Source organism: Vombatus ursinus, unplaced genomic scaffold (assembly GCF_900497805.2).
Source record: "Vombatus ursinus unplaced genomic scaffold, bare-nosed wombat genome assembly UNPS02001419.1, whole genome shotgun sequence".
In the NCBI taxonomy this organism is placed as follows: Eukaryota; Metazoa; Chordata; class Mammalia; order Diprotodontia; family Vombatidae; genus Vombatus; species Vombatus ursinus.
Window position 1 is genome coordinate 21,330,341 of NW_020941197.1, and position 12,922 is coordinate 21,343,262.

Genomic DNA, 12,922 nt, shown 5'->3' on the forward strand with positions numbered 1-12,922 from the left:
TTTCTGCTTTTCTCTGTCCTCTGTTGAACTGCTTGCCACTTAGGATGTAAATTCCCTAGTTGCTCTTTTTTTGGTGCTGGCTCTCTGTAGAGCATCATGTACGTACCTTTCCCAGGAATCCTAAATAACTACAGCAGACATTCTACGCACCAAGTTTTCCATCACAGCCTGTAAGAGGTGACCGATCACGTGCATAAGGAATGTTACATACATGAGCGGAGCCTGGCAGAAATCCTGGAAGCCGGGCCTGGTTGCTCCAACAACGTCATGTGTTAAGCCCTTGCCCGGCCTGCACTTTGGTGAGTCACCTTCTATCAGAAGTCTTCATCTAGATCTGCTCAGCAACAGGGTTTTGATTACTCCCTCACGCATCATTTTAAAGAAGCCACTCTCTCCTGTTTGTTCTCTGCCAGCATTTTTGTGTGTGTGTGCGGGAAAGAAAAATAAAAGAGCTTCAGACCAGGACTTCCTAGCCCTGTTGACACAGAGACTTCATGTTTCTTTTGTTTGGAGTGATATAGTTTAAGGGGGGAAGGGCGGGGGACTGACTCATTGAAGGAGGGATGTGAAAACAGCATAGCTTGGGGCTCAAGGCCATAGTTCCTGGGTCTAGACTGTCAGGATCTGTGTGTGAAGCTCTCTAGAGAAGCCTGATGGGTGGGATCCCAAACATCCAGTAGAGTCATGGAAATTACTGACCCTGGGACCTCTGACCTCCATTGTATTCCCTAGCCTTCTGTACTCTCCTCCTCTCCCACACCAATTTCACCCAGAAACATCATACTAGTTTGCCCTGATACAGCTGATATTTTTAATGCTTAACAATCAATCAATAAACATTTACCAAATGTCTGCTATGTGTCAGGCACTGGGCTAGGAACTGGGGACACAGGTACAAAGGATGAAATAATCCCTATGCTTAAGGAACTTACATTCTAATGGGGGAGAGAACAGCTCTGTGTGTGTGTTTATGTATGTATGTATGTGTGTGTATACATAGAATATATGTATATGTATCACACAATTTATTTCACATGTTATATCTAATATATGCGTATGTACTGTATGTATATACATATGCACATGCATGCATGTATACATGCATACACATGTATATACACACACAGTCGTCCCTTGACATTTCCAGGCGTTAGGGGTGCAGGACAAATATGAAAAATCACAAATAACTCTAGGTCCCACCCAAACCATTATTTTTAATAATTCTGAACATATTTGCTTAACACAAAAAACAAGTAAAACAACACATTGCACCTGTAAAAAAGTTGCACTTTCTATATGAGTGCAATTGGTTAGTATCTAACACACTACATGCTGGTGTAGCTACAGCAACTGCTTCACAGATTTCCTTTTCATCATCATCTTTGTTGCTGCTGTTGTACAAAAAGTACAAAATACAATGATCCTTGAGGGAGAAAATCCCCTGACTCAGTCTAGATGGTGGAGAGACAAAGAACAAGCATTCCCAAAAACATCGCTTGGTCTGTAGTTCTTCAGTGCACTGGAACATTTAACAAAATTTAAGTGTTTATAATAAATTTTTGAATATAGACTTATGGTAGCAAATTATAAAATAGATTAATAATATGCAGTATACTGTATAATATATATTATAATAATACACATGCATTTATGATTTACTAAAATTTTTTTAGTTTTCTTTGCATAGGTGTATTTCCGCATTAAGCCATAAATCTCCAAAAATTCCCATTTAATTATGAATGGCCAACATATGAATAACCAAAACTGTAAATGTGAAACCCACAATATTGGGGGATGACTGTGTCTGTGTATATATGTGTGGGTATACGGATACATACATATACATACACACATATGTATATATATAGATATAATTGAAATACATTTCCCTGTGTCCTCTACTATGTATAAATACATATATATTTATGTGTATGTATTTATATGATATATTTATATATTTTATATAATATATATAAACACAATAGAGGACACTGGGAAATACATTCCAAGAAGGTATAGCAAGGAATATTACTTACTTCCTAGTCCTTCAGCATTTCTATTGATATAGGTCCCTTGATGTCCTCAGAGCTGCAAAAATTTGCTATCTCAAGATCAATTCAAGATAAACCAGTACCCTCTGAAGTCTCTTACCATTTTGCTTCCTGGGGGCTCCAGGTATCATTGGGAATAAGAGGTGGTCACCTTTAAACTGTTGTGAAGGTACCTGGGGAAATCACTATTAGTGAAAGAGAGGCAGCTTAACACAAACCACATCAAGGTTCTAGTTTTTCCTTTTCCCTCCAGACGTACATATTCAACTCAAGAAATATTTATTAGATGACTCTTGTAGGGGATTCAAAGAGATATGAAATATGGCTCCTGTGGCCAAGGAGATTTTTGCCTTTAAAAGGATAATTCTAACTATGTGAGTTGGGGGTAGCATGGGTATGCTTCTTTTGTTGTTTAGTCATTCAGTTGTGTCTGACTCTTCCTGACCCCATGGACCGTAGCACGCCAGGCCCTTCTATCCTCCATCATCTCTCAAAGTCTGTCCATGTTTCACAGTTGTTGTTTCCATCACACTATCTATCCATCTCATTGTCTGCCTCCCTCTTTCCCTTTTGCCTTCAATCTTTTCCAACATCAGGGTCTTTCCCGATGAGTCCCATCTTCTCATTAGGTAGCCAAAGTATTTAGGCTTCACCTTCGGTATTTGGCCTTCCACTGAATAATCTGAATTAATTTCTTTAAGTATTGACTAATTTGATCTCCTTATATGTTTCACTGTGCTGAATTATAATACATTTGTATTCAGCTAGGTGGCACAGTGGACTGAGGGCTGCACCTGGAGGCAGGAAGACTCATCTTCCTGATCTCAAATCTGGCCTCAGACTGTTACTAGCTGTGTGACCCTGGACAAGTCACCTAACCTTGTTTGCCTCAGTTTCCTCATCTATAAAATGAACTGGAGAAGGAAATGACAAACCAGTTCAGTGTCTTTTCTAAGAAAACCCCAAACTGGATCACAAAGAGTCAGACATGACTAAAAGGACCAAGCAACATTCCATTAAAATCTTCAGACTAGGTCTTCCCGGCTTATATGGTCATAATAACGAATCAAGAGCTGTAAGGAGCCCCAGAAGCCATAAAATTCAATCTTCTTATTTTGCAGATAAGGTAAGTGAGTCACAAAGAGGTTAAGTGACTTGTCTTAGGTCACATAGGTAGTATCAAAAGAAGGATTCCAACCAAGGTCCTCTGACTCCAGAAGCAGTGTTCTTTCCAGGGTAGCATGCTGCCTCCTCATATACAATCCAAGCACCTACTTCCTAATTCCTTAAACCCTATTGCACAATAGGAGATTTATAATTGACCTGTACCCTCTGAATCATACAAACCTGAGTATGGTTTGTTTTATTTTGTTTTGTTTTTAGGGAATAGGATTCCCTCACAGTCTCTCCAGCTAGTTCTCTTACCTAAGAAAATGTTGGGAATGTCATTACATGTGTCTTTTTTCTCTTCTCCTCCCCTTCCCCACCTCTACAAAGATCCCTCAGCTCTTCTGCAAGCACTTAGGCTAACAAGACATCTAACATAAACAATATTTTATCCAAATGATAAAAATACAGAAAGAATTCATTCTTGAGTTCATATAAAGTCAAGGAAACTCTTCTACCCCGCCCCATCCTTCCTACAGGACACACTTTACAATCCTTTGACTCATAGTAATACTCTGTTTAACTTGAGTTATCCCAGGAATAAGAAAAGATCCGTAAAGCTTTTTTCTGACAAGTTATTTCCTCCATACACTGCAGTGTCACCATCACATTTGCACTCTCACATCACAGTCCCAGATATGCTGTGTGAGGAGATATAAATGACACTGAACAACACAGAGCCCAGAGAAGAATAAAGATGTAACTGGCCTGGGTACTTTCCTTAAAATGGAGAGCAGAATGTCTTCTTTGGTAAGTGTCCTGGGCAGTTTCCTTACAACTCATCTTAGTTTAGGAAAAAAAGGATACCTAAATCTATTAGTGGGCAGCCAGGTGGTGCAGAGGATTGAGTGCCATGCCTGGAGGCAGGAAGACCTTGGTTCAAATCCAGCCTCAGATACTTACTAGCTTTGTTACTGTGGGCAAGTCACTTAGCCCTGTTTGCCTCAGTTTCCTCAACTGTAAAATGAACTGGAGAAGGAAATGGTAAACCACTCCAGTATCATTGCCAAGGAAACACCAAACGGGTTCACAGAGAGTTAGACACAACTCAGCAACAACAGGTCTATTAGTTCTTCCTGATTTGCCATAATCTTCAACCTTCCATCCTGCTTCTATCCCTACTAGCATCCCAAACACTCCTACATCTTCAAGCTCAAAGGATATTTATTAATGTAGGAAGGGTATTTGTTCAGGACATACCTAATAAATTGACACTCCCCCCAAATCAGTTGATGAAATCACAAAAGAGAGTAGTAATAGAAATAATCAGGTGTTTATGTGTTTTTTTAAAGTACAAAGTCATTTTTATGTTCTATTACACCCTTATGAAGTACGAAGGAATTTTTCCTAACGGAATTTGAGGACAGCTTGACATTGTCTGGTTGAAAATTGGTCACGCCATGGGTGGTTTATCAAAAGCTCTCTCTGGATACTCTCCAGGCAGGAGAGCACTGTGGAAGGCAACCCTTGACAATCCAGAGGAGAGCCAGATGTGCCTTTCCCCTTGTATCAGAAGGCAGCTGGAAGCAGAGAGATTATTTTTCTTCTCTCTCTTCTTCACTGTCCATTGCATTTTGCCGTGTTTCTGCTCACCCAATAGGAGAAACACACCAGGGAGTCAGAGAAACATTCACTAGAAGCGTCTAGAAGGAGTGGGAGCCCAGCTATCAGAGAAGGGAGACAATTATGAAGTCAAGAGAGAATTAGACTCGACAGTCAGGAGAAAATCTGCAAAGAAAAGCAGATCCAGGTAGCCCAGGTAAGCGGTCTTCCCAACAAAGATGTTGTGCCCGGGGGGGAGCACCAGGAGGACAACCCAACAAGAGGAAGATCATTGGGGTCCTGTACTTCTGGAAGCGTGAGATGATTTTGCCACATGTGTTCATTACCATTGTACTCGGTTAGTGTGCACTCTTGCCACTGATGTGCTATGGTGACAGTGTGTGCCTCACTCTTATTGAAAAGATGTTTTATAGCTACTGTTGTTACTATGCCATTTTAGTAGATGTCTTTGTTTTGAGCTCATTGTGTCTACTAGCTGACTATTAAAGAGAAATATATAGATGGGGGCTTGTAAGCTATAGTCTTAGAAATGCAAACACAGAGTAGCTTTGAACTTAAGGGTAGCAGCCACCCTCTGAGAGACCCAATCCAGGAGTTAAAGTGTGCCTTTGGGGAGATAATTCCTGGAGGGATTAAATTGTGGGAGCCAAGCAGTTGAATGGGATTTAAATCTCTTTACATTCATGCTGTGTCATCAATGGATACCAACTACATTCTTACAACCAGATGTGCCTCTGCCACCAGCTTTTCTCCATGCAGTCAAGCCGTGCCCACGTGCTGAGGTCCTCAGGGACAATACTTGGATTCATAGCTGGAATGTTGCTGCATACCACTGAACCCACTCCCACTCAGCCTTTGTCCTGAAAACAAATTCACAAATCAAAAGAGCTTTCTCTTGCTTCTGATAAGCAATTTCTTAAGGTTTTAATTACAGGCCAATGAAAAGAATGTATTTAGTCTACTGTGGCCTCCCTTTGCCTTCTCAATTAGAAACTCTGCTCTAAGTATTGCCAGATGGAAATTGTTATGAAAGATTCACACTTGGCCAGGACTAGTTTAATGACATTTGACCAGGTTTAGTTTGCCCTGGGCTTAGATAGGGGTTTTCATTAATATCTAACAGCTCTAATCCCAGCACATGAAGTTCAATATATTTGTATGGAGTTTGTGATCTAGGTGGAAGAAAGACTTTTCAAGAGAATCAAGTCTTTCTACCCTACTTGATCTTCCTTCTAAAGACCCCAAGCACATCCTGTGTGGAAGAACAAGTTATTTTGTCCTATAAATTCGTGAATGGAAAGATGTGATATGGGATGTTTAGTCATTTCAGTAGTGTCTGACTCTTCATGACCCCATTTGGGGTTTTATCGGCAAAGAGACTCCAGTGATTTGCCATTTCCTTCTTCAGCTCATTTTACAGATAAAGAAACTGAAGCAAAAAGGATTAAGTGATTTGCATGGTCACACAGCTAGTAAATGTCTGAGAACAGATTTGAACTCAAGAACAGGAATCTTCTTGATTCCAGGCCTATATTCTATCCACTGAGTCACCTAGTTGCTCTTATCAATGGAAGGAATGATATTTAAATGTGGACAGGTTGGAGAAATATAGGGTGTGTGACTCCCTCCTAAATTACTTTTTATTTAACTACTTTTAAATATATTTACATTTATTCACTTCATATTTATGCTGTGTTTATTTATATACAGTATGGATTTGTTGTAACTCCCTTAAGAATGTAAATTCCTTGTGAATAAGGATTATTTCATTCTTTGCAGAATACTCCCAGTGCCAAAAGCACCATGCCTGACATGTAGTAGGTCTTTACTAAATACTGGATTGATTTATTGATTGCTATCATAGTACAAGGTATTTTAAGAGACTAAAAGCTCAATACAAGTGTGATGTAACTATGAAAGAGCTAATGGCATTTTTTTAGGTCTGTAGCTGATTTCATGGGTATAGGGGACCCCCAATAATTTACATCTTAGAGAGTTGCTTGAAGCACTGACAGGTCAGGTTGCTTGCTCATGCTCACACAGACTGAATGCGTCATCAGAGTCAGAACTTGAGCGCAGGTCTTTCTTACTTGAAGGCCAGACCTAACAAGCTACGGCATTCTGCTTTACCCATGTAGTCTTAGACTTCATCCAGAATGAAGCTGATACTCTCCTTATACTTGGTATTGATCAGACCATATCTGTAATAGTGTGCCCAGTTTTTTATACCATATTTTAAGAGGGACATTGACACACTGGAGGGTGTCCAGAGGACGGAGACTCAAATGGTGAGGGAACTAAAAACCACTCAAAATAAGGAATGATTAAAAGGATCTGGGGGTGTTTACCTTGCTGAAAAGATTTTGTTGTTGTTGTTGTTTGGTCACATCTGACTTTTTGTGAACCCATTTGGGGTTTTCTTGGCAAAGATGCTGGAGTGGTTTGCCATTTTCTTCTTTAGCTCATTTTACAGATGATGAAACTGAGGCAAACAGGGTTAAGTGACTTGCCTGGGGTCACACAGTTAGTGTCTAAAGCCACATTTGAACTCAGTCTTTGAGACTCCAGGCTTAACATTGCCTACCTTGGCCTTGAAAAGACTTAGTGGTGGAATAATACTCTCCTCAAATGTTTGAAGAGCTTCCTTCTATCCTTCCATAGCATACTATAGAAAAGGGATTATGATTATTCATGTAGCTCTAAAGGGAAGAACCTGGAAATATCTTACCTTCCAAAAAGGGGCCAACACATGCTGATAACTAGAAAGATAAATGGAATGCAAGGAGGGGGAAATGCCCTCTTGGTGAAAAGAATGTGAAGTCCAAATTTACTACCAAGTGAATGTAAAATAAAGGCCCCTTTGGTTGAAGGAACCAAGGTTTCTCTGGCTCCCCAAATGGAAGAGAGATCTATTGGAGAAGGAAGTACTCAGTGACTAAAGTGTGAAATAATTCCAAATTAGAGGGTTTGGCAAGGAGAGATTACAATTTTGACATAGGAATATCATTTTACATTGTATTACTCAGGTTTAATGTTACACAAGAACTCCTTTATGTTAAAAAAAATGATAGCTGACATTAAAACCTATACCAAGTTAAAGCAATCTCAATAGCTATACGAAAGTGATGACTATGAAAATGAATTACTGGCTATTCTGAAAGTCCACATCTATATCCTCAGCAGCACGTTGGAAATTAAACAGCATTAAGTGGAGAAGTTTTAAGAACTGTACTGCATTGAATCTTATTTGTATGATGACCACCAAAGTTCCCCTGTCATGCAATTAAACTATTCTGTGTTCTTGAAATGAGGTCTTAAGTGCTCAGTTTCTAGTATTTTGACCTTAATACTTTGAAAAGATAATTTTAAACAGCTACCGTGAAAACTTTCCAATTCTATTTATTCTCATAATTGACTGTTTTTAAAATTGTGAAGTGGGGGGGTTATCTAAGGATCACCTGATCAATTTGATGAATTCCCACAATCAGCTTAATGTGATTATAGGAAGTGGACTTTTACCTAAAGGACATCTCCCATGGAGATATTCCTATGTGCTAGCCCTTTGCAAAGATGACAGAGGGAAATTCTTGGGTTGGTCCCTAGTGACTGAAGCTACTTATAAAATGATTGGAAACTGAGAATTGGCTGTGTTTGAGGGTGGTCCTTTAGAGTGAACTGTGAAAAAGTTAATCTTCCTCAATTTGATGTCTTTCAATATCCCCTGTACGTATCTTGTTTGTACCTATATGTTCATATTCTATCTCCCCCATTAGACTAAGCTCCTCACGTGCAAAGACTGTTTCAGCCTTCCGTGGTATCCACAGCATGCCAGACACATATGAAGTAATAAGTAAATGCTCATTGACTTACCATGACTGAACATTCTTTCCCTTGGTTTTTCAGACTGGTGCAGCAAGAAGCAAAGGGAGAAGAGATTTCTCATCCCCCTCCCCTCTGTCCCTTGGCAATAGAAGATGGTGACTTAGAAGAGAAACACATGACATGAAACCTGTACTTACCCAAGTGAGCCCTAGAAGGACCTAGAGTTTCTAGAAAAGCAGGTGGTGGTATAGGGGATAGAGCACTGAATTCAAATCCAGCCTCAGATGCTTACTAGCTGTATAACCCTGGGCAAGTCACTTAACCTCTATTTGCCTCAATGTCTTCAATTATAAAATGGAGATAATAATAGCGTCTACCTTGAAGCATTGTTCTGAGCATCAAATGAGATAATATTTGTAAAAAGTACTTAGCAGAGTACTGGGCACATAGTAGGTGATATATAAATGCTTATTCCCCTTCGTACCTCCTCCCCATTTCCTTTTCTGCCTTCTCTAAGAACAGGCTAGAGAGACATGATCCTGAGAATGAATGTTTCCAGTTAGTTTTCCAGCTTTACCTCTTGAGTGAAACTGAATCTAGGATTTCCAGAGATAGAGTTCCTGAATTAGAGAGTTGGGTACAGGATTTTCTAGGAAACATTTTTATTTTTTTCCAATAGCGTTTAAAAACAATTTTTAACATTCTTTAAAAAAAATTGAGGTCTAAATTCTTTCCCCTTCCCTCCCCTCCCCTTAAGAAAGAAAATCATTTTATTTTATTTTTTTTTGTTTTGTTTTCTTTTTAGTTAGGCAGTGAGGTTAAGTGACTTGCCCAGGGTCACACAGCTAGTGTCAAGTGTCTGAGGCCGGAAAAAAATCATTTTATATAGATTATATGTGTGCAGTTATACAAAACACATTTCCACATTAGCCATGTTGTAAGAGAAAACATAGACCTAATAATAATAATAGTAATAAAGTAAAAATATGTATATCTGTTCAGACCCCATCAGTTCTTTCTCTGGAGGTGGATAGCATTTTTCATCAGAAATCCTTCACAATTGTCTTGGATCACGGTATTGCTGAGAATAGCTAGGTCATCCATGGTTGATCATCATACAACATTGATGTTACTGTGTATAATGTTCTCCTGGTTCTGCTCACTTTACTTTGCTTCAGTTCATATAAGTTTTTCCAGGTTTTTCTGAAACCATTCTGCTCATCATTTCTTATAGCATAGTAGGATTCCATCACAATCGTATACCAGAGCTTGTTTAGCCATTCCCCAATTGGTGGGCATCCCCTCAATTTCCAATTCTTTGCCCTCACAAAAAGAGCTGCTATAAATATTTTTGTATGTATAAATCTCCCCCCCCTTTTTAAAAATCTCTTTGGGACATAGACCTAGCTGTTGTATTGCTGGGTCAAAGGGTATGCACAGTTTTATAGCCCTTTGGGCTTAACTCCAAATGGTTCTCCAGGATGGTTGGATCAATTCACACCTTCACCAACAATGCACTAGCATCTCAATTTTTCCATACCTCCTCCAAAGCTTGTCATTTTCCTTTTCTGTCGTACTAGCCAATGAAAGATTTCCATTACAACACATTGAGAAACACCAAAAGGACTCCTATAAAGCTGTAGAGCTAAAATCATGAGATTAAGGACCAGGAGATCTTGACCTCACCAACCCTCTATGATAATTCTGTGAACTGTTTAAAGATTAGAGGTTCAGCAGTCCTGTAAAGTGTCTTTACCTTCCAAGGGAAGTCTAATGGGTTTAATGGAATATTTTATATTTGTTCTATTTGTTCATGGACACCTATTAGTCTTTGGGGTTTTATGCACCCTTTGTGACAGGTGAAATAAAAGCTATCCCATAGATAATAATTCATTTTGTACAGTGTAGCACCTTTACTTGAAGGCAAAGGACTGTTTTGCTTTGGTTTTTATATTCCTAGTAGCTAGGACACTGCCTGACATATAATGGCTTCTTAATAAATGCTTATCAGTTTTTGAGGAAACTGAGTCTCAGGGAGGTTAAGTAGTTTGCCCAAGGTCATATAGATAGTGAATGCCAGAAGAAGTTAACAGGAGAAAGTAAGTTCTCTGAGGGCAGGACTACTTTTTTTTTGCCTTCAATATCCACTAGTACAGAAGATGTAGCAAGTACTTCAGAAATAGTAGTCAAATTGGTTAAGAAAATAGGTGTAGCAGTGGAGATTCAGACCAGAGATGTCTTCTGCATAATAGAAGAATCAAAGAATTCTGAATGCAGATTGAAACATACATATATATACATATATATATGTATATATATATATATTTTGGGGGGGAAGGTGAAGCAATCAGGGTTAAGTGACTTGCCCAGGGTCACACAGTTAGTAAGTGTCAAGTGTCTGAGGCCAGATTTGAACTCAGGTCCTTCTGACTCCAAGGCCGGAGCTCTATCCACTGCTCCACCTAGCTGCCCCCATATATATTTTTTCACTTCATTTTTCTTGTTCCTCCCCTTCCATATGGGTAATGTGGAAATATGTTTTGCACAACTTCATATATATATATATAGGGTATTGTATTTCTTGCCCTCTCAATGAGTAGGGGACATGGAGAAGAAGAAAGAGAATTTGAAACTGAAATTAAAAATTTTTTTTTAAAGGAAAGAATAAAAAAGTGTTAATGAGCTATCTATTTGACTAAACATTTTCCCAAATCTTTAGTTTTTTTATAATGGCTTTAATCTTTTGGGTTTTTTTGTTTGTTTTTTAATGGCAATATTCATTGTCTAACTGTGTCCTACCATGACATGCCAATGGAGTCACCGGTTACATCCTCCATATTTCCTCATGATTAGCTATGCTGATTAAGCCATGGGCTCCAATTGGCAGATCTAGGATGAATAAACAAAAGTTTACAGCAAGCTGATTTTGATTCAACGTGAAGAATTATCATCAGAACTGATCTATAATAGAATAGACTGCTTTGTTAGATGTTCAAACAGAGGCTAGACATGGTGCCAATAGGAAAAAGAAATAAAGGGGGAAGATTCCATTTGATGTAAGTTCAAAGAAATTCTTGGCTTGGGTCCAAGTGGCAGGGGACGTGCTACCAAACTCAACTGAGCAGAGCATTACTGTTATTGGCATCCTATAATCCATCTTTGAGTGGATCAAATAAATTTGTGGTCATTTTAGCTACATCTCTGTCAGCCACATAAAAGGTGTGACCAGCCTAGTCTAAACCAAGCCATCCAGCTTTGTAATGATCTTTGCTAGTGGTTATGCAGAAATGGTGCAGGCAATGATAGTTTGAGCTTTCCCCACACAATCTCTCAAATCTAACATGGAAGGGCTATCTCTAGAATTGGTCAAACTGCACTAATTGGCAATGCAACAGTCTCACTTTCTCATGATGCATGGCAACACAGGATTTAATGGCACTGAATCCAGGTCTCCAGAGGTAAGAAGCAATTAGGAAAGCCTGGATGCATCTGCTCAGACCACTTGTGATGAACTCACCTTTCCAAATTGCTTAATTGGCCACAAAATTGAGTGCTGAGGTGCCAAAATCAATGATATTTGTCAGTTGTCTGAGGCTCAGATTGAAATTTCCAGTCTGGTGGAGTATCTATTGATAGGCAGATCTCCATCATTGGATTTTATGCCAGCATTAACCTGGCTTGATATTTAATTAATGTCAGTTTAGAAAATGCTAAATTCTCCTCCTGGGTAGCCTCCCTTATAGTATTTGATCATCTCAGTATCAACTCCTCTCAACTGTTTATCTTTTCTTTTCCCTCTTCCTCAAACACCAGCCCCACACTCACCACGTCCTCTTCCATACATTCCTCGTGTCCCCAGTGTGCTTGCCATAAAACTCACAACTCTCCTTGTTCTAAATGTGTCTTACACTAAAGGCATTGAGGCTTTGGTGAACATCACCATCACCACTTCTGTCATGCCATATATAACTTAATCAATTGAACACTGAGAAATCAAGGGTTTCATCCTATTAATTTCTGTGTCATTCCTTCAAAGGGTTTCTGGTTTTTACTTTTTTCTTTATGTTGACATGAGGGAAAAACAAATACTTGGGAGTTCATGACTTCCTTGGTGCTTTTGGGGGGAAGAGTTGGGGGGAGAGGGGAAGAGTCTTGCTTTTTAGTCCAGTTTAGTAGGCCAGTTCAGCTGAATATTGTCTGTTATTTGGTCTGTGATTTGTTGAAGTATTGATTTAGAACCTTAGTTATCACTTCCCTTCACTCTCTCCCTCTTTCTGTAATCTTTTTTTTTTTTGCCTTGTAATATGATAATCTATTAG

At 39.1% G+C, this 12,922-nt stretch overlaps 1 pseudogene; it reads left to right on the top strand.

The window, feature by feature from the left end:
* The first annotated feature begins 211 nt into the window (after nucleotides 1-211).
* On the top strand, nucleotides 212-12,476 carry LOC114046460 (annotated as a pseudogene).
* The last annotated feature ends 446 nt before the right edge of the window (nucleotides 12,477-12,922 follow it).